The sequence below is a fragment of the Rhinoderma darwinii genome, chromosome 12 (genome assembly GCF_050947455.1).
Source record: "Rhinoderma darwinii isolate aRhiDar2 chromosome 12, aRhiDar2.hap1, whole genome shotgun sequence".
NCBI lineage: Eukaryota > Metazoa > Chordata > Amphibia > Anura > Rhinodermatidae > Rhinoderma > Rhinoderma darwinii.
Genome location: NC_134698.1, coordinates 9,672,457 through 9,700,402, shown reverse-complemented (window position 1 = coordinate 9,700,402; position 27,946 = coordinate 9,672,457). Strand labels below are relative to the sequence as shown.

Genomic DNA, 27,946 nt, shown 5'->3' with positions numbered 1-27,946 from the left:
GACTATAACTTTACAGTTACTAGCGCCCCATTCAATAAGTCAGGTGGGTATGTGTATTGCAGGGCAGGTTCTCGCTGCAGATGGGTGTATGTGGATAGTTCTGGGATTAGTAATCAGAACATATAGAACTATTTGCTAAGATTAATAATCTAATATACGTCGAATCACTGTTTTTTTTTTTTCCATGCCGGGCACATACCTCCCAACCGTCCCGGATTCAGAGTAACAGTCCTATATTCTGGTCGGTATCCTGCTGTCCCAGGCGGCCGGTGGTTTGTCCTGGTTTCAACTGTACCTGCATCCTCAGGATGCAGATACAGTTGTCCTCAGGATGCAGATACAGTGGAACCAGTGGTGAAGCAGGGAACTGTCAGCTCCCTGCTTTACCATTTACTATGTACTGCCGGCTATGAGCGGCTTAGCACGGACAGGCATGATGCAGTGACGTCATCGCGCCTGTCTGCGTGAGCCACTCATAGCACAGAATGGAGGAGCAGAGAGATCTCCTCCACTTAAGATGTGAACGGGGCTAGGGAAGTATTTATTTTTAATTAGGCACTATGAGGGCATTATACTGTATAGTGGCAGCTAAGGGGGCATCTATGGGGCATGATGCTGTATAGTGGCAGCTAAGGGGGCATTATACTGTATGGGTGCATCTATGGGGCATGATGCTGTGTTGGGGCATTATACTGTATGTGGGCACCTGTGGGGGTGTTATACTGTATGGCCGCATATGAGGGGGCATTATCCTGTGTGGGGGCAGCTATAGGGCATTATACTGTGTGGGGGGTTCTATGGGGGAATTATAATGTGGGGAGGCACTATGGGAGCATGATACTTTGTGGGCGGAACTGGGTGTGTATAAGCAGTGGTGGGCGGGGTTAGAGGCGTGGCTTAGCAGGTGAAAAATGTGTCCCCCTTTGCAATACTTGAAAGTTGGGCGGTATGCATAGACTTTTAAACTAGAACTTCGTCTTTGTGAATTACACTAAATCTACGACTTCTCTTTTTTTTTTACAGAGTGACACTAGCAGGTCTCCCCAGAATGGCCATTGCCTAAACAGACTCCTGAGATTTACTGCAATTGGGCAGGTGGGTGCAATCTCCTTTATACCAACCTGTTGATCAATGTGGGGATGCTGGAAACTAGGTGATCCCTATTGCCATTTTCGTATGAAGACGATGCCCACAGATACGCCAAATATGCACAGCCCCTTGCCGCCATGTTTAGCATGTTCTCCTTGTGGTCGATCGTTTTCAGTTTGGGGTGTGGCTTCATTTGCTGCAGGCAGGTGAGACCTATGTATTGTAGAAGCCTAGGAGCATTTTCTCATTGCCAACGTTTCCAGAGAACATCACTGCCATCCCCGCCAGTAGTCATCAGTCGCTTCACGTTAAATTACATATAATAAACTCGACAATGATGATGTTATTATGTGGGGTGGAAATGAAATGAAGACACAAGTTTCACACATCTTCAAACCAGCAACAACTGCTACTGCGTGCCAAAATACATGGCTTGGCGCCAAGAAAGACTGGAGCTATTGAGGAAAAATGGCTGCCTAGCGATCATCCATCAGGCCGTTTTCTGGCCGGAGATGGATGAAGAGCCTCTATTTCTGCTGGTGATTCCTTGGCTGGAGATGTAGTTTACAAAAAAGGTAATCCGATCTTTTCAATTTGTTCTGGATGATGTCACCATCTAAAAAGGGTTCCTGTTATACATGGTGCCGGTCTGCGAGTGCAGGGGTCTTACAGTTTAGCAGGAGATATTAGTATAATAGGGAGAACATTTAAAAAAAAATTCACATGGTGCCTGTTTGTGGATCATGTATGTTCCTGGAATGTCCATAGTTATTGGTTATGGCGGAAAATGGCGCAGATCAATGGACAACCCCATTTAAAGAATATAGTAGGGAACTGCTATTTATATAATCCCTTAAAAGTGTTGTCTTACGATGACAACCTCTTTTTAAAAGTAAATCCCTGGCGATCAGCAGTGATCAACTATAGATTTTCCCTGCAGTGGCCTCTGCAGGAGAAATGTAGTATTACACGCCGTATATTCGGATAAATAGCCAACCATGTAATACACAGACGGGTTTATAGAGGAGGGGTTCTGAATGGGGGGACAACCCTTTATGATGTCCATATGCCAACCTTTTTACTACACCATTATTATTAGTTATAGTCTTATTAGAAGCAGGAACTTTCAAGGTTTTTTTTTTTGGGATCTAACATTGATCGCCTGTTGTCATTTGACGTTCTGCGCCCAAACTTTTGCACAAGACCATATGGATGGATAGAAAATGTATTCTTGTATCCAGCTGTAAACCTAACCCTGGTTGCTCAATGAGTAAATGCTTTTTCTAAAACTTTTTGGTTCTATAATTGAATTTAGTCATTTGGATCCTGTTTACTAATAGCTATTGGCTGCCTATTGAATGTTACATTGTCAGTGTGCAACCAATTATAACAAACTCGCTGTAATCTGACCAAGTGCCAGGCCATTTAGAGGCTGTTCATATCTGCGTTATGGGCCTCCTCACAGAGTTTGTTGTTTTTGCCCGACAAAATAGGCAGCACACTGTGCTATTCTGCTGGGCAATATGACAGAAAACATGTCCCATGGTTCCGTTGGGCATCGATGATTTCCATCACGCAACAGAGCCTGAGCTTCCGGTATTTTCATTGTTCTGCTCTTTATACGAGCAAAGCAACGAAAACCTGAACACGGCCCTGTCGCGGGGATCCCGGTGGCGGGCCCTGTCACGGGGATCCCGGTGGCGGGCCCTGTCGCGGGGATCCCGGTGGCGGGCCCTGTCGCGTGGATCCCGGTGGCGGGCCCTGTCGCGTGGATCCCGGTGGCGGGCCCTGTCGCGTGGATCCCGGTGGCGGGCCCTGTCGCGTGGATCCCGGTGGCGGGCCCTGTCGCGTGGATCCCGGTGGCGGACCCTGACGCGTGGATCCCGGTGGCGGGCCCTGTCGCGTGGATCCCGGTGGCGGGCCCTGTCGCGGGGATCCCGGTGGCGGGCCCTGTCGCGTGGATCCCGGTGGCGGGCCCTGTCGCGTGGATCCCGGTGGCGGGCCCTGTCGCGTGGATCCCGGTGGCGGGCCCTGTCGCGTGGATCCCGGTGGCGGGCCCTGTCGCGTGGATCCCGGTGGCGGGCCCTGTCGCGTGGATCCCGGTGGCAGGCATGGTTATGGGGCTTCTGTGGCAGGCATGGTTATGGGGCTTCTGTGGCAGGCATGGTTATGGGGCTTCTGTGGCCGGCACTGTTGTGGGGCTCTTAGAGGGACCGGTTTGTTTATGTACATGTCTACCCTTTATTCATATAGGTAGCTCTATGGGTGGGATACATCCTGGAGGGCATATTCTGATGACAGACATTTATGGCATATTTTTACAGGTTAGTTGAGGGTTCAATATCTGACCCTCAAAAATCCCTTTAAAATCCAAAGACGTTACAGTCAATAGAAACCGTCTCTATCTTTGTATCCGTCTGAATCGGAAATTTCCCTCCTGTGTCCAAACCCTCGCTGCATAATTGTTACTTGGCAAGAAAACCGGATGACCCTACAAATGTCAATTAGATGCTTAAACAGCTCATTTGGGAGGCAGGAAAGCTTCATTAATCAGAAGGTTCATTATATAAGAGAACTCTCTGCTCCACTTATGTATGAGAAGACCCAGACCGGACTGGACACTCGGCCATTATCAGATCCATCTTGTGGGATCCGTTCTATGAATCTAACTAATCCCTCTGTAAATAAGGGAGTCGCTAAGGGGAACCGTTTATCATGATTTATGCGGGGAACAGACTGCACTGTCCCGTGGCTTCGCTACATCGAGGACACCGCTCGCCACTTAAGGACTTTCCATCAGTTATATAATAAAATCCTTACTTGAGACTCAATGACTATCATTACGACTAGTTATAAATATTTGTATATAGATTTTATTATACTGTATATTTTAGATCTCCCCACTCTTGGCTATTTTTTTTGACATGTCAATAAAGACGTGGAGTTCTTTGAGTTCAGATACCCACGACCACTATAATGAAGACGCTTATGGCACTCTACTCCGCACCTCGGCCATTTAGCTCATAGCTCGGAGAGTTTTATTAAGACTCTATTAAAGGGGCTGCTTTAATCTAAAAACAGCGCCACACTTGTACACAGTATGTGCCTGGTATTGCAGCTTAGCCTTGTTCACTTTAATGGAGCTGAGCTTCAATACCAGACGCAATCCGTGGACGGGTTTGGCGCTGTTCTTGGAAGAAAGCAGCCATGTTTTTCTAATCTTATATTCCCCCTTTAAGTGCATGGGTATTACAGTTCCATTGAGCTTAATGAAGTACCCAACATAGCATGGACATAAGGAAAATTCGGAGCTATGATCTAAAGAAGATTGTTGCATTTCAAGCACTGTAGACCCCTTCATGCAATATAATTCAGCATTAAAAATGTATTAGTTTTGTAATTTACCTTATGTTACAAAAATGCTGCAGTTGTGAGATATCCCCTTTACTTCATTATAATGGCGCCCCCTGGTGTTCAGTCTGTATAGTAATGTGCACATCCTGCTACTGAGCTGATTGAGGGAGGACGCACATGCTCAGTTCCTCTCCCCAACCAGCCAATAGAAAATGACTTCTCTGCAGCAGAAAGGACACGCCCCCTGAGCTGCCAGCCTGAAGAAAATCTAGCAGAGCAATTGAAGCAATGAATGGGGAGATCAGTGGTGTAGCTATAGAGGTCGCAACGGTTGCAGCTGTGACTGGGCCCCCAAGCCTGGGGGGCCCACCGGGGCCCTGTTGCCACACACCGCTGACCGCGCTTCCAACTGTATTTGCGTCCTCAGGACGCAAATACAGTTCAGTGCAATGCTGGAGCCTTGCTCTAGCATTCACTGAGCGGCTCGGCACAGGCAGGCGCGATGTAGTGACGTAATTGCACCTTCTTGCGCCGAGTCACTCACGGCACAGAGCGGAGGAGAAGGATTCTCCACCCATCGTGGGAACGGGGATAGGTAAGTAATTATGTTATTATTTTTCTATTAGGTACGTACATATGCGGCCATTATACTGGGTATGGGAGGGGGCTCATGTGGGGGAATTATACTGGTATATGAGGGGGGCACATATTGGGGCATTATACTGGGTATGGGAGGGGGGCTCATATGGGGGCATTATACTGGGTATGGGAGGGGGGCTCATATGGGGGCATTATACTGGGTATGGGAGGGGGGCTCATATGGGGGCATTATACTGGGTATGGGAGGGGGGCTCATATGGGGGCATTATACTGGGTATAGGTGGGGGGCTCATATGGTAGCTGCTGAGGGGGCATTATACTGTATGGGGGCATTATACTGTATAGGACAGCTGAGGAGGGCATTATACTGTATGGGGGGCATTATACTGTATGGGGTCATTATACTGTATGGAACAGCTATGGAGGGAATTATAATGTATGGGGGGGTTATACTGTATGGGGGTTTATACTGTATGGGGGGTTTATACTGTATGGGACAGCTATGGGGGGCATTATACTGTATGTGGCAGCTATGGGGCATTATACTGTGGGGTCAGCTATGGGGAACATTTTACTGTGGAAGCATTCATGGGGTCTGTCGGGCCAGGAGGCTGGGCATAGGCGTGCGCAGAGGTCTGGTGCTGTTGGGAAGGGGTAGGGGGGCCCAAGCTGAATTCTTGCACCAGGGCCCATGAGTCTTTAGCTACGCCCCTGGGGGAGATCTCTGGATCCATGTAATATCCAGGACTGATCCCAGTTTTGCTGGAAAGGGATTGTCATGCACTATATTCTGCCTGATTTATTTATTTATTTTTCGTTATTTCTGGGACAACTCCTTTAAGGGAAAAAGTTCTCTGTTGTTTTGCGACCGATTCTGTTTCGCCCGTCTTCTCTCTCCTGTCTGATATATCGGTCACTAGAAGAACTTCTCCAACATAGCACGTGACATCGCCACATCTGTATGCTTAGCCGTGTCATGGAACAGCAAGAAATGGTCCAGTCTTGTATGTCTACAGCTGGATGTATGCAAAACAATTGTGTAAGTTCATCCAAAATCTTCACACGTCCACATCCACGTGTGGGTCCATATCTATCATTGATGGTCATTAAGATGATGATGAGTAAAACACATTACCAATGTCCACTATATGCATGTATATGTTCCTGTATGTCCCCACACACTGGGCGCCTGGTTATCAGATGACTTTGCTGGACCAATGAATGTTCAAAAGGTTCTTCAGTTTGGCAAACAAATCTGCTCTGGTCAAACCTAGAACATCAGAAATGCAACCCGTCCTCCTAACTTCAGTAAGACTGGATGATTTGCCACCACCAGACACGAAATCGGTGAACACTAGTGATGGAGTAATCAGGAAGGGCTTGGACTTTACTTGAACTTCCTACTGAGGCCTTCACTTGGAAAATGTTTACTTTTTACATTTGGCTCTGATGTTGAGAATTAAGATGTTCCTCCTCTAGCTTCTTCAGTCTTCGTTGTTCTAAATTTCCCAGCCAAGAGCCTGTCTAATTCATGGATCAATGTGGCAAGAGACAAAAAGTAGAATAGTTGTCCATGACAACTTATCAGATAGCTGCTTTCTTTTTCCAAAGAGAGTCCGAAAATAATGAGAACTGGACAGTGGTGTACACAGAAGACCGGGTGACCCCATAGCTAAGCTCAAACTGGGGGCCCTATAATGAGGAGTTTTTACGGCCAGGACTGAAAGGTCTCGTGTTTGTTTCCCTCTTCACATCCTTTACATGACCATTGGGCTAATTCCTTACCCGGTTGTTTTGCTAACAATGTACTGGAGAGACTCGTCCTGCACAGGTTCTCACCACCTAGAAGTAAAAGTGATGGGACCAACTGGGACTGGGCCCCTATAGCTACTGCATGCACTGCCTTTGTCCTTGCACTAGTTTTAATGAAAGTCCCTCATTAAAAATTTTGGAAACCTCTCCTTTTAGTTCTAGGTAGATACACTTATTAGATAGGCTATCTACCTTCAACCGGTTTCTGATGACAACTGTGTTAGAGAAGATCTATCACCGCTCACCAGCCAAACCCAGTTGTAGCGGTTCCCATAAAATGTTCACTGAATGTTCCCAGTTTGGGCGGCCGAGAATTGCGCTGCTTATATGTCAAGTAGCCTTTCTTAGCACTATGCACATTAGACCTACGTTGTCTAAGCCAGACGACCATCTAATGTGTATTGAGGTGTCCCGAATTCCCCCACTGGGGTGAAATCCGAATTGGGCGTGATGTCAGCAGCTGAGCATGCCTACATATAAGGGGTCGAGAGGAACAGTTGTCGGCCTAATGAGCGTTTGGCCGACAGCTATCTAAAGTGTAGGGCCACCTTAATTTTCAGGGATCATTCCTTAGATCACCTGACTGTCTGCTTTACAGAATCTGTGAAGCAACTGGTCACTTGATTCCTCTCCATTCCACAGATTTTTGGAAAGGGTAAGAGGGGCTCATATATGTATAACCTGAGATATACTCTGTCTCCTAATCGGGACTTTGAAGGCCTTTTATGGGTACACATGCAGCCACTAAAATAATTACTGTAGACGTGACGCTTCTTTTAAGGAACTGCTACACTGTGTTATGACTAGTGCAGTGCCTGAAGGGGCGGAGCATGACACAAGTATTTTCTCATTTATGTTTTTTGAATCCCTGTGTCATGCACCGCCCCCTCAACCCCTTACTTGGTATAATACAGTGTATCAGTTTTGCCCAGAGTGTTCCATTAAATTTGTGGGCATGGCTGGGAACCATCAGTGCTTTTATCTAGGCTATTACATTTTTGTTGTCGCTAACCTGGTTTTTCTTTTTTTTTTTGCGTCATTTTACGGCAACCTGCCCACTCTACCCTCGTGAAACTGATCCCTATTCTAGCATGCGGCGAAATGATCCGATATTGAAAGATTTGGTTATGCGATGCCGATCCTTTGTGTCTATAGCCACCTTTAAAGGAATTATCTACATAGGGTTAGAGCCTGGAAGTTTTGGCAGTAAAAGCTTTGGCTTGGCCAGCTCGGTGATTACATGAAAAATTCACTGAATTATGTAGGAGCAGAGCGTTTCACTTGTGTATATACAGTATATTCCAAACCATTGACATAGAACAGGTTTGCGCTGTCCCCTCGCAGACACGGCTGTGGACATGGATCCAGGAGACTGTACGAGCATCAAATGTATATATTACATCTAAATAACACCGTGATATGTTTAAATTTCAAGCTGTGTGTATCTTACGGACTTGACGTTTTAATTCTTTGCATGGGATCTCAGGCCTTAGGCAGAAGTGCCTCCTCTGTATACAAGGCAGGAGAAGTTTGTCAGGAATATAATATATTACACGGGACGGGAAACAGCCCACACGGACCGCATTTGTTCAGGCATATTTTATAACTCATGACTGAGAATTGGCAAAGTGATATGACAGATGTCAGTACAATTTAAAGGGACCCTGCCATTGGGTTTGGGCCCCTTTACATTAGGGCATATTACAATAGCGGGTGGATTTGTGCCCAATAAACAGCAGCTAAGAGCATCTATCTACTGGGACCCTACCGATCAGCAAATGAAGATGCCACAGCGTTGTGTGTGGCTGTGTCTGGTACTGCAGTTCAGCTCCATTTAAGTGAATGGTGCGGAGATAGTTGAGAGCCCCTTTGTTGTGCTGATCAGTGGGGGGGGGTCTTAGGGGTTGGACTATACATTTTTGTTATTAGTGGGAGTATAGGGGGGTTACACCCCCACCAATCACACATTGAACCTCTTTAACAACCCTGTACTTGGGAATGGGCAATGAATTGAAAAATAACCTAAACCGAAATTCAGCACAATTAACCAATTATTGCGCATTCGTTTTTTTTAATTTGTTTTTTATTTTTAACACAGTTTCTAGTGTATTTGCGTCCTCAAGACGTAGATACAGATGAATCCAGTGGTAGAGCAGGCAGCCGTAAGGTCCCTGCTCTACCATTTAGGCCCAATGCACACGACCGTAAAAACTCTCCGTAATTGCGGACCGTAAGACAGTCCGCAATTACGGACCCATTCAGTTCTATTGGCCGTGGACACCTTTTCGTATCGCTACGGATGGGTGTCCGTGCTGTAGAAATGTTCCGAAAATTATGGAACATATCCGTTTTTTTTGCATTTTACGGGCCGTGCTTCCATACTTTGTCCGAACATGCGGGCCATGATTACGGGCATGGCTGTGTGCATGGGGCCTTACTATGTATTGCCAGATTCTCACGGGCATTATACTGTGTGGAGGGCAGCTATAGGGGCATTCTACTGTGTGGAGGGAAGTTATAGGGGCATTATACTGTGTGGAGGGCAGCTATAGGGGCATTATACTGTGTGGAGGGCAGCTATAGGGGCATTCTACTGTGTGGAGGGAAGTTATAGGGGCATTATACTGTGTGGAGGGCAGATATAGGGGCATTATACTGTGTGGAGGGCAGATATAGGGGCATTATACTGTGTGGAGGGCAGATATAGGGGCATTATACTGTGTGGAGGGTTATTATAGGGGCATTATTCTGTGTGGAGGGTAGATATAGGGGCATTATACTGTGTGGAGGGTAGTTATAGGGGCATTATACTGTGTGGAGGGCAGATATAGGGGCATTATACTGTGGTGGGCAGATATAGGGGCATTATACTGTGTGGAGGACAGTTATAGGGGCATTATACTGTGTGGAGGGCAGATATAGGGGCATTATACTGTGTGGAGGGCAGTAATAGGGGCATTATACTGTGTGGAGGGCAGATATAGGGGCATTATACTATGTGGAGGGCAGTTATAGGGGCATTATACTGTGTGGAGGGCAGTTATAGGGGCATTATACTGTGTGGAGGGCAGATATAGGGGCATTATACTGTGTGGAGGGCAGATATAGGGGCATTATACTGTGTGGAGGGCTGTTATAGGGGCATTATACTGTGTGGAGGGCATTCTACTGTGTGGATGGTAGATATAGGGGCATTATACTGTGTGGAGGGCAGTTATAGGGGCATTCTACTGTGTGGAGGACAGTTATAGGGGCATTATACTGTGTGGATGGTAGATATAGGGGCATTATACTGTGTGGAGGGCAGTTATAGGGGCATTATTCTGTGTGGATGGTAGATATAGGGGCATTATACTGTGTGGAGGGCAGTTATGGGGGCATTATACTGTGTGGAGGGCAGTTATAGGGACATTCTACTGTGTGGAGGGCAGTTATAGGGCCATTCTACTGTGTGGAGGGCAGTTATAGGGGCATTATACTGTGTGGAGGGCAGTTATAGGGGCATTCTACTGTGTGGAGGGCAGTAAGGGGCATTATACTGTGTGGAGGGCAGGTATAGGGGCATTATTCTGTGTGGAGGGCAGTTATAGGGGCATTATACTGTGTGGAGGGCAGCTATAGGGGCATTATACTGTGTGGAGGGCAGCTATAGGGGCATTATACTTTGTGGAGGGCAGTTATAGGGGCATTCTACTGTGTGGAGGGAAGATATAGGGGCATTATACTGTGTGGAGGGCAGTTATAGGGGCATTCTACTGTGTGGAGGGCAGATATAGGGCCATTATACTGTGTGGAGGGCAGTTATAGGGGTATTATACTGTGTGGAGGGCAGTTATAGGGGCATTATACTGTGTGGAGGGCAGTTATAGGGGCATTATTCTGTGTGGATGGTAGATATAGGGGCATTATACTGTGTGGATGGCAGTTATAGGGGCATTATACTGTGTGGAGGGCAGTTATAGGGGCATTCTACTGTGTGGAGGGCAGTTAGGGGCATTATACTGTGGAGGGCAGATATAGGGGCATTATTCTGTGTGGAGGGCAGTTATAGGGGCATTATACTGTGTGGAGGGCAGCTATAGGGGCATTATACTGTGTGTAGGGCAGCTATAGGGGCATTATACTTTGTGGAGGGCAGTTATAGGGGCATTCTACTGTGTGGAGGGAAGATATAGGGGCATTATACTGTGTGGAGGACAGTTATGGGGGCATTATACTGTGTGGAGGGAAGATATAGGGGCATTCTACTGTGTGGAGGGAAGATATAGAGGCATTATACTGTTTGGAGGCCAGTTATAGGGGCATTATACTGTGTGGAGGGCAGTTATAGGGGCATTATACTGTGTGGAGGGAAGATATAGGGGCATTATACTGTGTGGAGGGCAGTTATAGGGGCATTATACTGTTTGGAGGCCAGTTATAGGGGCATTATACTGTGTGGAGGGCAGTTATAGGGGCATTCTACTGTGTGGAGGGCAGTTATAGGGGCATTCTACTGTGTGGAGGGCAGTTATAGGGGCATTCTACTGTGTGGAGGGCAGTTATAGGGGCATTATACTGTGTGAAGGGCAGTTATAGGGGCATTATACTGTGTGGAGGGCAGTTATGGGGGCATTATACTGTGTGGAGGGCAGTTATAGGGGCATTATACTGTGTGGAGGGCAGATATAGGGGCATTATTCTGTGTGGAGGGCAACTAGAGGGGCATAATACTGTGTGGAGGGCAGTTATAGGGGCATTATACTGTGTGGAGGGCAGTTATAGGGGCATTCTACTGTGTGGAGGGCAGTTATAGGGGCATTATTCTGTGTGGATGGTAGATATAGGGGCATTATTCTGTGTGGATGGTAGATATAGGGGCATTATACTGTGTGGATGGTAGATATAGGGGCATTATACTGTGTGGAGGGCTGTTATAGGGGCATTATACTGTGTGGAGGGCAGTTATAGGGGCATTATACTGTGTGGAGGGCAGATATAGGGGCATTATACTGTGTTGAGGGCAGATATAGGGCATTATTCTGTGTGGAGGGTAGATATAGGGGCATTATACTGTGTGAAGGGTAGTTATAGGGGCATTATACTGTGTGGAGGGCAGATATAGGGGCATTATACTGTGTGGAGGGCAGATATAGGGGCATTATACTGTGTGGAGGGCAGATATAGGGGAATTATACTGTGTGGAGGGCAGATATAGGGGCATTATACTGTGTGGAGGGCAGATATAGGGGCATTATACTGTGTGGAGGGCAGATATAGGGGCATTATTCTGTGTGGAGGGCAGATATAGGGGCATTATACTGTGTGGAGGGTAGTTATAGGGGCATTATACTGTGTGGAGGGCAGATATAGGGGCATTATACTGTGTGGAGGACAGTTATAGGGGTATTATACTGTGTGGAGGGCAGATATAGGGGCATTATACTGTGTGGAGGGCAGTTATAGGGGCATTATACTGTGTGGAGGGCAGATATAGGGGCATTATACTGTGTGGAGGGCAGATATAGGGGCATTATACTGTGTGGAGGGCAGTTATAGGGGCATTATACTGTGTGGAGGGCAGTTATAGGGGCATTCTACTGTGTGGAGGGCAGTTATAGGGGCATTATACTGTGTGGAGGGCATTCTACTGTGTGGATGGCAGTTATAGGGGCATTATACTGTGTGGAGGGCAGTTATAGGGGCATTATACTGTGTGGAGGGCAGTTATAGGGGCATTATTCTGTGTGGATGGTAGATATAGGGGCATTATACTGTGTGGAGGGCAGTTATAGGGGCATTATACTGTGTGGAGGGCAGTTATAGGGGCATTATACTGTGTGGAGGGCAGTTATAGGGGCATTCTACTGTGTGGAGGGCAGTTAGGGGCATTATACTGTGTGGAGGGCAGTTATAGGGGCATTCTACTGTGTGGAGGGCAGATATAGGGGCATTCTACTGTGTGGAGGGCAGTTATAGGGGCATTATACTGTGTGGAGGGCAGTTATAGGGGCATTATACTGTGTGGAGGGCAGTTATAGGGGCATTATACTGTGTGGAGGGCAGTTATAGGGGCATTATACTTTGTGGAGGACAGTTATAGGGGCATTATACTGTGTGGAGGGCAGTTATAGGGGCATTATACTTTGTGGAGGGCAGTTATAGGGGCATTCTACTGTGTGGAGGGCAGTTAAAGGGGCATTATACTGTGTGGAGGGCAGTTATAGGGGCATTCTACTGTGTGGAGGCCAGTTATAGGGGCATTATACTGTGTGGAGGGCAGTTATAGGGGCATTCTACTGTGTGGAGGGCAGTTATAGGGGCATTCTACTGTGTGGAGGGCAGTTATAGGGGCATTATACTTTGTGGAGGGCAGTTATAGGGGCATTCTACTGTGTGGAGGGCAGTTAAAGGGGCATTATACTGTGTGGGGGCAGTTATAGGGGCATTATACTGTGTGGAGGGCAGTTATAGGGGCATTCTACTGTGTGGAGGGCAGTTCTAGGGGCATACTGTGTGGAGGGCAGTTATAGGGGCATTCTACTGTGTGGAGGGCAGTTATAGGGGCATTCTACTGTGTGGAGGGCAGTTATAGGGGCATTATACTGTGTGGAGGGCAGTTATAGGGGCATTATACTGTGTGGAGGGCAGTTATAGGGGCATTCTACTGTGTGGAGGGCAGTTATAGGGGCATTATACTGTGTGGAGGGCAGTTATAGGGGCATTCTACTGTGTGGAGGGCAGTTATAGGGGCATTATACTGTGTGGAGGGCATTCTACTGTGTGGATGGCAGTTATAGGAGCATTATACTGTGTGGAGGGCAGTTATAGGGGCATTATACTGTGTGGAGGGCAGTTATAGGGGCATTATTCTGTGGGGATGGTAGATATAGGGGCATTATACTGTGTGGAGGGCAGTTATAGGGGCATTATACTGTGTGGAGGGCAGATATAGGGGCATTATTCTGTGTGGAGGGCAGTTATAGGGGCATTATACTGTGTGGAGGGCAGCTATAGGGGCATTATACTGTGTGGAGGGCAGCTATAGGGGCATTATACTTTCTGGAGGGCAGTTATAGGGGCATTCTACTGTGTGGAGGGAAGATATAGGGGCATTCTACTGTGTGGAGGGAAGATATAGGGGCATTATTCTGTGTGGATGGTAGATATAGGGGCATTATACTGTTTGGAGTGCAGTTATAGGGGCATTATACCGTGTGGAGGGCAGTTATAGGGGCATTCTACTGTGTGGAGGGCAGATATAGGGGCATTATACTGTGTGGAGGGCAGTTATAGGGGCATTATACTGTGTGGAGGGCAGTTATAGGGGCATTATACTGTGTGGAGGGCAGTTATAGGGGCATTATACTGTGTGGAGGGCAGTTATAGGGGCATTATACTGTGTGGAGGGCAGTTATAGGGGCATTCTACTGTGTGGAGGGCAGTTAAAGGGGCATTATACTGTGTGGAGGGCAGTTATAGGGGCATTATACTGTGTGGAGGGCAGTTATAGGGGCATTCTACTGTGTGGAGGGCAGTTATAGGGGCATTCTACTGTGTGGAGGGCAGTTATAGGGGCATTCTACTGTGGAGGGAAGATATAGCGGCATTATACTGTGTGGAGGGAAGATATAGGGGCATTATACTGTGTGGAGGGCAGTTATAGGGGCATTATACTGTGTGGAGGGCAGTTATAGGGGCATTATACTGTGTGGAGGGCAGTTATAGGGGCATTCTACTGTGTGGAGGGCAGTTATAGGGGCATTCTACTGTGTGGAGGGCAGTTATAGGGGCATTATTCTGTGTGGATGGTAGATATAGGGGCATTATACTGTGTGGAGGGCTGTTATAGGGGCATTCTACTGTGTGGAGGGCAGTTATAGGGGCATTATACTGTGTGGAGGGCAGTTATAGGGGCATTATACTGTGTGGAGGGCAGTTATAGGGGCATTATACTGTGTGGAGGGCAGTTATAGGGGCATTCTACTGTGTGGAGGGCAGTTAAAGGGGCATTATACTGTGTGGAGGGCAGTTATAGGGGCATTCTACTGTGTGGAGGGCAGTTATAGGGGCATTCTACTGTGTGGAGGGCAGTTATAGGGGCATTCTACTGTGGAGGGAAGATATAGCGGCATTATACTGTGGGGAGGGCAGATATAGGGGCATTATACTGTGTGGAGGGCAGTTATAGGGGCATTATACTGTGTGGAGGGAAGATATAGGGGCATTATACTGTGTGGAGGGAAGATATAGGGGCATTATACTGTGTGGAGGGCAGTTATAGGGGCATTATACTGTGTGGAGGGCAGTTATAGGGGCATTATACTGTGTGGAGGGCAGTTATAGGGGCATTCTACTGTGTGGAGGGCAGTTATAGGGGCATTCTACTGTGTGGAGGGCAGTTATAGGGGCATTATTCTGTGTGGATGGTAGATATAGGGGCATTATACTGTGTGGAGGGCTGTTATAGGGGCATTCTACTGTGTGGAGGGCAGTTATAGGGGCATTATACTGTGTGGAGGGCAGTTATAGGGGCATTATACTGTGTGGAGGGCAGTTATAGGGGCATTATACTGTGTGGAGGGCAGTTATAGGGGCATTATACTGTGTGGAGGGCAGATATAGGGGCATTATACTGTGTGGAGGGCAGTTATAGGGGCATTATTCTGTGTGGATGGTAGATATATGGGCATTATTCTGTGTGGATGGTAGATATAGGGGCATTATACTGTGTGGAGGGCAGTTATAGGGGCATTATACTGTGTGGAGGGCAGTTATAGGGGCATTCTACTGTGTGGAGGGCAGTTATAGGGGTATTATACTGTGTGGAGGGCAGTTATAGGGGCATTATACTGTGTGGAGGGCAGATATAGGGGCACTATACTGTGTGGAGGGCAGATATAGGGGCATTATTCTGTGTGGAGGGTAGATATAGGGGCATTATACTGTGTGGAGGGTAGATATAGGGGCATTATACTGTGTGGAGGGCAGATATAGGGGCATTATACTGTGTGGAGGGCAGTTATAGGGGCATTATACTGTGTGGAGGGAAGATATAGGGGCATTATACTGTGTGGAGGGCAGATATAGGGGCATTATTCTGTGTGGAGGGTAGATATAGGGGCATTATACTGTGTGGAGGGTAGTTATAGGGGCATTATACTGTGTGGAGGGCAGATATAGGGGCATTATACTGTGTGGAGGGCAGTTATAGGGGCATTATACTGTGTGGAGGGAAGATATAGGGGCATTATACTGTGTGGAGGGCAGATATAGGGGCATTATTCTGTGTGGAGGGCAGATATAGGGACATTATACTGTGTGGAGGGCAGATATAGGGGCATTATTCTGTGTGGAGGGTAGTTATAGGGGCATTATACTGTGTGGAGGGCAGATATAGGGGCATTATACTGTGTGGAGGGCAGATATAGGGGCATTATACTGTGTGGAGGGAAGATATAGGGGCATTATACTGTGTGGAGGGCAGATATAGGGGCATTATTCTGTGTGGAGGGCAGTTATAGGGGCATTATACTGTGTGGAAGGCAGTTATAGGGGCATTCTACTGTGTGGAGGGCAGTTATAGGGGCATTATTCTGTGTGGAGGGCAGATATAGGGGCATTATACTGTGTGGAGGGAAGATATAGGGCCATTATACTGTGTGGAGGGCAGATATAGGGGCATTATTCTGTGTGGAGGGCAGTTATAGGGGCATTATACTGTGTGGAGGGAAGATATAGGGGCATTATACTGTGTGGAGGGCAGATATAGGGGCATTATACTGTGTGGAGGGCAGTTATAGGGGCATTATACTGTGTGGAAGGCAGTTATAGGGGCATTCTACTGTGTGGAGGGCAGTTATAGGGGCATTCTACTGTGTGGAGGGCAGTTATAGGGGCATTCTACTGTGTGGAGGGCAGTTATAGGGGCATTATACTTTGTGAAGGGCAGTTATAGGGGCATTATACTGTGTGGAGGGCAGTTATAGGGGCATTCTACTGTGTGGAGGGCAGTTATAGGGGCATTATTCTGTGTGGAGGGCAGTTATAGGGGCATTATACTGTGTGGATGGCAGTTAAGGGGCATTATACTTTGTGAAGGGCAGTTATAGGGGCATTATACTTTGTGAAGGGCAGTTATATGGGCATTATACTGTGTGGAGGGCAGTTATAGGGGCATTCTACTGTGTGGAGGGCAGTTATAGGGGCATTATTCTGTGTGGAGGGCAGTTATAGGGGCATTATTCTGTGCGGATGGCAGCTAGAGGGGCATTATACTGTGTGGATGGCAGTTATAGGGGCATTATACTGTGTGGAGGGCAGTTATAGGGGCATTATACTTTGTGGAGGGCAGCTATAGGGGCATTATACTGTGTGGAGGGCAGTTATAGGGGCATTATACTTTGTGAAGGGCAGTTATAGGGGCATTATACTGTGTGGAGGGCAGTAATAGGGGCATTCTACTGTGTGGAGGGCAGTTATAGGGGCATTATTCTGTGTGGAGGGCAGTTAAAGGGGCATTATACTGTGTGGAGGGCAGTTATAGGGGCATTATTCTGTGCGGATGGCAGCTAGAGGGGCATTATACTGTGTGGATGGCAGTTATAGGGGCATTATACTGTGTGGAGGGCAGTTATAGGGGCATTATACTGTGTGGAGGGCAGCTATAGGGGCATTATACTGTGTGGAGGGCAGATATAGGGCATTATTCTGTGTGGAGGGCAGATATAGGGGCATTATACTGTGTGGAGGGTAGATATAGGGCATTATACTGTGTGGAGGGCAGTTATAGGGGCATTATACAGCGTGGGGGCAGCTATAGGGGCATTATACTGTGTGGAGGGCAGTTATAGGGGCATTATACTGTGTGGAGGGCAGTTATAGGGGCATTATACTGTGTGGAGGGCAGTTATAGGGGCATTATTCTGTGTGGAGGGCAGTTATAGGGGCATTATTCTGTGCGGATGGCAGCTAGAGGGGCATTATACTGTGGGGAGGGCAGATATAGGGGCATTATTCTGTGTGGAGGGCAGTTATAGGGGCATTATACTGTGTGGAGGGCAGTTATAGGGGCATTATTCTGTGCGGATGGCAGCTAGAGGGGCATTATACTGTGTGGATGGCAGTTATAGGGGCATTATACTGTGTGGAGGGCAGTTATAGGGGCATTATACTGTGTGGAGGGCAGTTATAGGGGCATTATTCTGTGTGGAGGGCAGTTATAGGGGCATTATTCTGTGCGGATGGCAGCTAGAGGGGCATTATACTGTGTGGAGGGCAGTTATAGGGGCATTATACTGTGGGGAGCACTATGGGGACAATATACTGTGTGGGGAGCACTATGGGGGCTTTATACTGTGTGGGGTGCACTATGGCGGCATATTATATACAGCAGACTCGGGGGATACATTTTAGTTCAATGGCGTAGCATGCAAAAAGGGGGCGTGGCCCGACCGGTACTTTTTATTTTTTGCCAGTTTCGTTACTCTGTGTATATTATATATTTCTGACGAGCCACACAACAGCGCTATCGCAATTATCCTGTGGGTAAATACTGACATCCGTTCTATTTTCACCAGAAGTGTTCATCCGTGAGTCATTTATAACCGACATCAAAGCGTGCTACTTAATAAATCAGCCATTCTCTTCTATTATAGGGCTGGAAAATATTATTGGATTCAGTTTCTATTTTTTCTGTAGAGGTGGGTGGATTGCTCAGAGGTGAAGAAAAGATGTTCAAAGCAGAGGAGCAGATGTTGAAATATCGAGTTGCGGATTAATAGGGCTGTCTGGACGCTGAAGACTGATATGCTGAATAACAGGCGCTTGGTGTATAATGAGAATACAATGGTGTCAGCCGAGATATGAACATTCATGTCCGTAATCTACAATGGCTTGCTAAAAACATGGTGGCAGTACCCTGGAAGGCAAAGAAAGGCATTAAAGGGTAACGAAACTTTTTTGAAAAACTTTTGACATGTTAGAAGTTTTTGATCGGTGTAGGTCTGAGCACTGAGACCCCCACCGATCCCTCAAATAAGGCGACACAGTTTGGGTGAACGCTGTGCCGCTTCGTTTCAGACCGGCTTTCCTCGGAGCAGTCAATAGAAAGTCCGTACATCGCTGGCTTGGTTTTCAGAGAAAAGCCGTTCAGAAGCTAAGCAGTAGAGCGCTCCCCCCGCTTCATTTTAGCGATCGATGGGGGTCTTAGTGCTCCGACCCTCACCGATCAAAACTTCTGACCTGTCACTATGACATGTCAAAAGTTTTTCGTTACCTTTTTAATAAAATTATTTGAGGGTAGGATGTCTTCACACATATGTTATAGCAACAATACCCCCATTTCTGTGCCAGCCACACAGATGCTATTCTTAAAGAAGACCTGTCACCTCTCGCCACATGTCTGTCTTAGTAAATAATTATATTCACAAGGAAATACCAATTCTGGAGCATCTTTTCTTAGGACTCTTCGTTGTGCTGTTCCTCAGTTATGGCTCCTAAAAATGTATGAATAAATTGACAACTGGGTGTTAGGGGGTGTGTCCCGACACAGGCTGACGCTGTCCAATAAGGTGCTGGACAGAGTGAGACTGTGTAGGGACACGCCTCTTTAACAAGTTGTCAATTTATTCATACATTTCTTGGAGGAATAACAGAGGAAGGCACAATGTAGAGCTCTAAGAATATATCTTCCAGAATTGGTATTTCATGGGGAATACAAATATTTACTAAAATAGATACGTAAGGAGGGGAGACGGGTCCCCTTTAAGGATTATCATACCTCCAAGTCTCGAAAGGAAAGAGCTTTGCATCCAGTTACTGCAGATAGTCGACATAGTGCCCAGTTAGTGCTATATATATATATATATATATATATATATATATATATATATATATATATATATAGAACATGTTTATATATTTTTTATTTTTTTTGTATATAGTGTATTCTTTATTATTCAGACTGTGCTCAGAGAGTGTAATCCAGTGTCCACCTAAAGCGAAACAGTACCAAAATAGTGGAAATTCACCGACATTGAGCTAAACGGTGCTCAGAGAGTGCCATACAGTGCTCACATTTGCTTAAATAGCTGAAGTGCCCAGAGACTGCCAATCTTAGCCATCCAAACAGTATCCACACAGGTCTATACTGTGCCAAAATATTTCAAACCGTGCCCACATACCGCAAATAGTGCTGTACTTTGTGGGCACTGATACTAATACAATTGTAAACATTAGGGCAGATTTATTAAGACTGGCGTTTTATATGCCAGCTTTGATATAAAGATCACTGTAGTAAGATGTCTAATTAAGGGGCGCATGCCTCTTATTAAACTAGGCGCGCCTCTGGCCGCCGTCCATGCACCTGAAAGAAAAATGTACACCAGCTACAAGCTGTCATAGATTTCTGCTATAGTTTACACCCGTTTCTGGCATAAATTATAGCCACACCCCTTTTCTAAACCCCACCCACTTTTTGGAAAAGAGGTGCTGTCAAAATACAAAAGTCACTAAATTTTGGTGCAAAAACTCTGTGCCAGAAATCTAGCTATTAAATTCCCCCATTGTCCTTGTCACTGCAAGCGGTCTGTATGTAATCCTTTCCTGAGATCTCTGCGTCAATATGGAAGGAAGAGATGATCCTTTTAGAAGTACTGGGCCTTGTTCACACAGTGCAGATTTTGCATGCATTTTTTTTAGGCCAAAACCAGAATTGGATCCAGAACAGGAGACACTTTAAAGCCTTAATTGATATATTCTGTTTAGGTTCCGTTGCTGGTTTTGGCTTGAAAAATGCATGCAAATCTGCACTGTGTGAACAAGGCCTTGATGAGACAGATGTCCTGTGAGTTGTCTCAGGCCTGATAAAACAGCTGTGCAGCCTGAATATGTCATCACATAAATATGACGAGGTTCTGGAGGGTTCTCATCCAGCGGCAGCTGATACAATAATTCAATACCTCATGTGCCGGGAGCTCAAGGAACAGCTTGGAAAGAATTTACAGACAGATGCTGGATTTTTATGACTTGCGGCTTCAATAGCACAATGATAATTGTCAGCAGGAACTGAGGGTAGTACAAGTGCTGCTTTGAGAAATCCCTACTTGTTAGAAGGATCCCTTGGCAATAAATTTATCACAAAGTGCCCCACTGCTTGAACCTTCAGCGATCAGCTGTAATCTGTAGAGAAACCTGGACAGTAAGTGTTACATTTCCCTGCAGCACCACCACAGGTGAAATTAAGCATTACACCAAACAATGGGTTGTCTGTATAATACAGGACAGGACAGGTCATACAGATCGAGAGATGCTCTCCACTCTGGATAAAAGCTAGGGATCTGAACAGAAGACTCCCCTCTGGGGACCCCAACCCTTATCTCTAAAACACAGCGGAGTGCAGATATTTATTTTCTCTCAATACTGTATACCATCCAGTTAAATTTTGAGAGGAATCTCTGTCTCAAAACAGCGTATAAAGCCAAAGATTAGGACAATCAGAGCCAGATTATAGCATAGACAGAAGCCGCATTTGCCCTAGGCCCTCCACCGTTTTGGGGTTTCCACCACCCACCTTATAAAGTCTACTGTAAACATCTTTCAGGAATCTCAAATTTTATAAAGGTTGTCTAAGAGTTTAAAAAAAAAAAAACTCAATAGAATATGTAATAAAATAAATATAAAAATTCCCTGCCGCTCCCGTGGTCCCCCACCCTTCTATGTTTACATGCCAAGAGTGATGTAACAGGTCAGCAATTTATTTTTGTTATTTTATTCTGCTGTCAGGCCCCCTGCACACGACTGTGCCTGTAATCAAGGTCCGTGATTACAGGCACGGCCGGCCGCTGGCGGCTTCGGACAGCTGCCCGCATTTACGGGCCATGCTCCCAAACTAAGTATGGGAGCACGATCAGTAAAAAGCAAAAAATAGGACATTTCTTATATTTTGGGTCCGTAATTACGGACGAATTCTACGGTCGTGTGCATGGGACCTCACAGTTAGTCATGGCACCGGCTATAGTATTATTTGGGTACTATACGGCACTATTATGTTTACTGTATGGCATTATATGGCCATATTATGGTGGCACTCTTTGTTGTACTTTAATTTGGCACTCAATGTTGGTACGGAAGACCTGTCAACACTCCTGATATGTCTATTTTAGTAATTACTTGTATTCCCCATGAAATAACAATTCTGGAAACATTTTCTTAGAACTCTATGTAGTGCCGTTCCTCTGTAATTCCTCCTAGAAATGTCTGAATAAATTGAAAACTGGGTGTAACCATTGCCTTGTCAAAGGGGCGTGTCCCTGCACAGTCTCACCTGTCAGCACTGATTGAGCAGTGGCAGTCTGTGTAGGGACACGCCCCCAACTGGTAACACCCAGTTGTCAATTTCTTCATTAATTTCTAGGAGGGATAACAGAGGAACGGCACAACATAGAGTTTTAAGAAAAGATGCTTGGAATTTCATGGAGAATACAAGTAATTACTCAAAGAGACATGTCAGGAGAGGTGACTGGTCCCCTTTAATTGCAACTCGCAACCAGTTCCCTTTCTTTACAAAATATTGGGTATTAAGAGGGTTTCTTGTTCTAAATTTCTAAATTAAAACCCCCTGTGTTTATCCTGAGTGGTTAGTGAAGGTTATTGTTAAGTAGCAGCGTGAGCTGATTAAACATCAAAGACAGGAAAACCTTTAATGAGTCCTAGCAGCATCCAGCGCATTACTGCTGTGTACAAATTGTGGCAAAAGCTTTGATTACGTTATCCTATTAAAAGTTCATATGTCACAGGGGGGCGATTGGGTTCCCGTCACTTACGGGGCCAAAAGATTGGTATCCCTGTGTTCCTAATACGGAGGCACCTTGGGTTGTAGTCACCGACACAGTACTGCTTATTAATGATCACAGATTATATATTATGCATGCAACTCGCCATTTCCGATGACTTTTTGTTGTGACTTACACTATTCTGTGCACTGCCGTGCCCCCCCCCCCCCCTATCTAACTTGCTATACATGTTTTCATCCTGATCCTCCTGGTTCCTGAATAGTGTCAGACACATAGGCAGAGCGGTAATAGAGTTAGGGAGTCATGTAGTTTCCACATAAGAATGGTTACACATACAATGGAAAAAAGGATAATAGTTAAAGTAACATTTGTCCCCTATCCCAAGCATAGGTGAGGATAAACGTTAAATACAGAAATGTCCTCTTATTTAGGAGTCCTAGAGAATGACGGATTAAAGGGTGACCTATGCAACCCTTTCTGAGAGCAGCGTCTAATATAAGAGGAGGAGCCGGGCTCCGGGATATATAGTTTTATGGGATTTTGTGTTTTTATTTCGGAGTAAAAAGCAGAATAAATCCTGACCGGACTCGTAGAACAAATATGGAGTCCGGGTTGCCCCGCCCACACACAGTGATTGACAGCTTTCCCTGTATCCGTATGTACAGAGAAGGATGTCCATCAGCCTGTGTGGGTTGGGTAAGGAGGTCTCAATGTCTTTCCTAGGAGTCTTGTCAGGATTTTATCTACTTTTTATTCAAAAATCTTATAAACCTATTTATCGAGAAACTCAGTTTCTATCTCTCTATCATACACTGATGTAAAATAGAGCTGTATAAATGACCTGAGAGGTTCGCTTTAAGGATTTGCTTTTTTAATTCAAGCTGTGTGGCGAGACTTGTCTTGTTTGAGGTCAATCGATCACGATGTGTGGCCGGGCTTTCCAGTGTCAGTGGCCTTGAGTAATGTATTTGGGTCCTCGTAAGGACTGGCAGCAGCCCCAGGGGCCCATCTGGGTGCAGATGGCACTCAACTGGTCTGGTGTAGGCAGCGTAGCAGGCATGCTCAGCTGCAGATAAGTGACAGCTGGGTCAGACGGGCCCGAGCTAAAGGCCCATTTACACAGGCAATAATCCGGAACGAGTGTCACTAAGAACGCTCATTTGGCCTATTGTTTGCCCGTGTAAACATGGTGGCGATCAATATTGCAAACTGATGGGGGACGGAACGATCAGATTAACAATTGTTCGGCCACATACAGAAAGCATTAGCCCGTGTAAAAGGGCCTGCTAGCGAGCGCCAATCGTCTTGTTATATCGTCGATCGGCACTCATTATGGGCAGAAATCTGCCTATGTAAACCAGCCTTTACCAAGGGGTAAAGAGTAATGGGCCTAGCAAGTACCGATATTATGAGGCTGGGAGACTTAAGGCTGGTTTACACAGGCATATTTCTGTCTAACGGGTGACAATCGACGATTTAACAAGTCGACTGGTGCTCGTGAACAGGTCCTTTAATGCTTTCGTATGGTGACGAACAATCTTTAATACAATGGTTTGGTCCCCATCAGTTTGCGTTATTGTCGGCAGCATATTCCCTGTTTACACAGAGAGATGTGCTGCCGACAACGATGATTTTATAGGACGTTTATCCGAATCTGCAGCGGCTGGAGGCGATGTCTTTTCAGTCTTCCATCGCTCCGGTGAAGGACTCGCGGGAGGAAGTGACCTCACAGCGTGATCTCGCGAGATCACACTATGCTGTGGATCAAGTTGGGCTGGAATCAAGAGAAGTGGTCAGCGTCATACACTTTTCTTTACAACGGCCACTTGGTGAAAAGTAAAAAAAAACGCCCAGTTGGGCATTAAGAAAAAATTTGCATAAATCTTAAAATATTCATAACTTGGTAAAATATAAACGTTTTTCAAAGAAAAAAACCCACAGTGGCTATCTACATCAAAGTGCCTATTAGATTATGTAGGAGATAGGGCAGTTAGAAACTGGTGACAGAGCCCCTTTAAGGCCCTATTACACAGGCCAATGATCAGGCAACGATCGCTCGCCCCCATACATAACCAATCATTTGCTCCGTGTGAAAGGAACAAACTAGCGCCAATTAAAGAGCTGCCTCGTTGATCGGCCTACGTTATCACGGCCCATATCGGGCCGTGTAATAAGAACTTTACTGTATGTCTTTAGTCGTCTATTGTTCCACTGTAGGACGGTTCACAACATTCCTCATTTACATTGTACATAAATGTCGGGGAACTTTATAAATATTTTGCTTTTCTTATCTTTTACTGACTTTGATTTATGATGTTTTTTTTTTCTGTTAACCATAAAGTAGGAGAATTTTGAATTGAATGTGAACAAAGAGCTGTGCATTGTAGAAACTCGCGTGAAAATGTGAACTGTGCTGACGGCAGGGAGGAGCTACACCGCTGTCTGTTTCCAAGGGCAACCAGCAACCATTTTGAAATAAGCTATGTAGATGAATGGGGGAAAAGCCAAATCATTCCAAATTGGTACAGAAACAGAACCAGCAAAGTATTTGCAAAGAGAGTCAAATTTTTATATAGGTTTACTCTGTGAAAGAAATTATACCCTACATATTTTGTAAATTGGTTATGAGACCTTAACAAGATACCAGACATCAGAAATCCGGTACGAGACAATAGGCTTGCGGGAAGGAGAAGTATAGTTGGCATTGACCTTGACGATAGGGTGTACGGATATTCCTGTTTGTATAGACATTAGAAGAAAGGTTGATGAAGCAGAAGGCTCAGGTTGAGGCCTCATGCCCACGACTGTATTGTGGCTTCCTACCAGTTCCAAGCGGCACAGAGCTGTAATAAAGCGCAATGTTACCCTATACCCATGAGGCACCATATTCTACCCTAGAAGCATTGCAATAACAGGAGGCAAATGAAGAAACAGTATGGGCCCCTTGCAATCTGTGGGCGCCATATTACAGGTCTGTACAACACAAACCTATTATACAACCCTGTACATAAGATCTAAATCGGACTTTCATAATCGTGATGGCCGCCAGAGAATCGCCAAATAACTGGATACTTTCAAATATTACTCTGAGACTATTACGAGGGTGCAGAGATGGACTCCCACCGATCTAATAATGATGGCCTATCCTATTTTTTAAAAACCCGGATTACCCCTTCTATCAATCTTCAATACCCGTGTAGTGAGTATATGTGAAATGCGTATCAGCATTTATCTGATTATTTATTTGTCTTGTGCTGGGAGGTCATTTATGATTCCCATTACTCGAAAAATGATACGCCGTACTCTGCTGGCACCGAAGCAATACTGTTTGATATTTTTAGCGGAAACTTTTTCATGTAACTTAGAGACGTACATTACTTCAATATCTTAATGTGGTTCAGACCTAGAAGTCATTTCATCAGAATTTTTCTTTTTTTTTTCTTTTGAAAATTTGTACATAGCATTGTAAGGGTTCCCCATTTTGGCGGGTCCATCTTACGATCACATGTATAAGGGATATCCCGACTTGATTGTGAGATTTCAACATACCTGATCCTTTGTTCCTGCTGACTACAAGACAGTGTCCAACCCTTTTATAGAGCCTTTAAAGAGGCTCTGTCACCAGATTTTGCAGCCCCTATCTCCTATTACAGCAGATCGGCGCTGCAATGTAGATTACAGTAACGTTTTTATTTTTAAAAAACGAGCATTTTTGGCCAAGTTATGACCATTTTTGTAGTTATGCAAATGAGGCTTGCAAAAGTCCAACTGGGCGTGTATTATGTGCGTACATCGGGGCGTTTTTAATACTTTTACTAGCTGGGCGCTCTGACGAGAAGTATCATCCACTTCTCTTCAGAACGCCCAGCTTCTGACAGTGCAGACACAGCCGTGTTCTCCAGAGATCACGCTGTGTCGTCACTCACAGGTCCTGCATCGTGTCAGACGAGCGAGGACACCGGCACCAGAGGCTACAGTTGATTCTGCAGCAGCATCAGCGTTTGCAGGTAAGTAGCCACATCCACTTACCTGCTAACGCCGATGCTGCTGCAGAATCAACTGTAGCCTCTGGTGCCGATGTGTCCACGCTCATCTGACACGATGCAGGACCTGTGAGTGACGTCACAGCGTGATCTGGCAGAAGCTGGGCGTTCTGAAGAGAAGTGGATGATACTTCTCTTCAGAGCGCCCAGCTAGTAAAAGTAATAAAAACGCCCCGATGTACGCACATAATACACGCCCACTTGGACTTTTACTTTAAACACGCCCAGTTGGACTTTTGCAAGCCTCATTTGCATAACTACAAAAATGGTCATAACTTGGCCAAAAATGCTCGTTTTTTAAAAATAAAAACGTTACTGTAATCTACATTGCAGCGCCGATCTGCTGCAATAGCAGATAGGGGCTGCAAAATCTGGTGACAGAGCCTCTTTAAACACGACTCCGGTTAATAGCCAATTTAGAGACACCCATCTGTAAGCAGCACTATTTCGGTGTTGTTGCTCCTCATCAGTACAGGGCAGGGTTCTGGTTGGCTGAGTTAGATGCTGTTGTAGCAGCTCTGGAAAGGTACTGGTTCTCCTTGTGGAGATCCAGCTGTAGAGATGCAATGCTTCATGGGAAAAAGTATGCAAAATAGCTCTCATCCAGAAGGAAGAAAACTGTATCTAACTAAATCCTTATTTTACTGATATTAAAAAATAAAATAGTACAAATATGAAAAGCAGAAAAAAAGGATACAAAAATACCCATGTATCGCATAAAAAAATAAATTATACCTATCAAACCCACATGTCCTAGAAATTTCGTCTGACCATTAACCAAAAGTGATTAAATTATGGAACATAATTTTTTATTGTATTGATATCTATTTTTTATTGTATTGATATCTGACTCTGTCTAGGAGCGGTAGCCCCTTTCAGATATTTTTTATCTGTATAATTTCTTACCATTTTTTCCCTTATGCCTCGTCCATTTATATGGATTACGCCCCAAACCTAAGACATTTAAATCAAAAGTAGCGCTTATAACCCCTTCATCACACCCAAAATGAATACATACCCCAAACAAGATCCCCTAAATGAATTCAGACGCCCAGACCACACCCCCTTAATATCAACCACAGACTCTTTAAATAAATACAGACCTCAGATCGGATCCCCTAAATACAGAGGTAAGAACCCGAAGTAAACAGACCCTCTAAATACAGTCCCTGTACCAGACCCCCTAAACACAGACACAAGATCCTGTAAATAAATACAGACCCCACTAAAAATAATACAGACCTCACACCAGCGTCCCGACGAGGAACTGAAAAG

At 45.6% G+C, this 27,946-nt stretch overlaps 1 long non-coding RNA gene across 2 annotated transcripts in view; it reads left to right on the top strand.

The window, feature by feature from the left end:
* Positions 1-27,946, top strand: part of LOC142664326 (uncharacterized) — a 109,401-nt gene that overhangs the window by 9,110 nt on the left and 72,345 nt on the right. For both annotated transcript variants that reach the window (XR_012851267.1, XR_012851268.1), the window contains exon 2: positions 1,024-1,095. This is a non-coding gene — a long non-coding RNA (uncharacterized LOC142664326). The remainder of the gene's footprint in view (positions 1-1,023; positions 1,096-27,946) is intronic.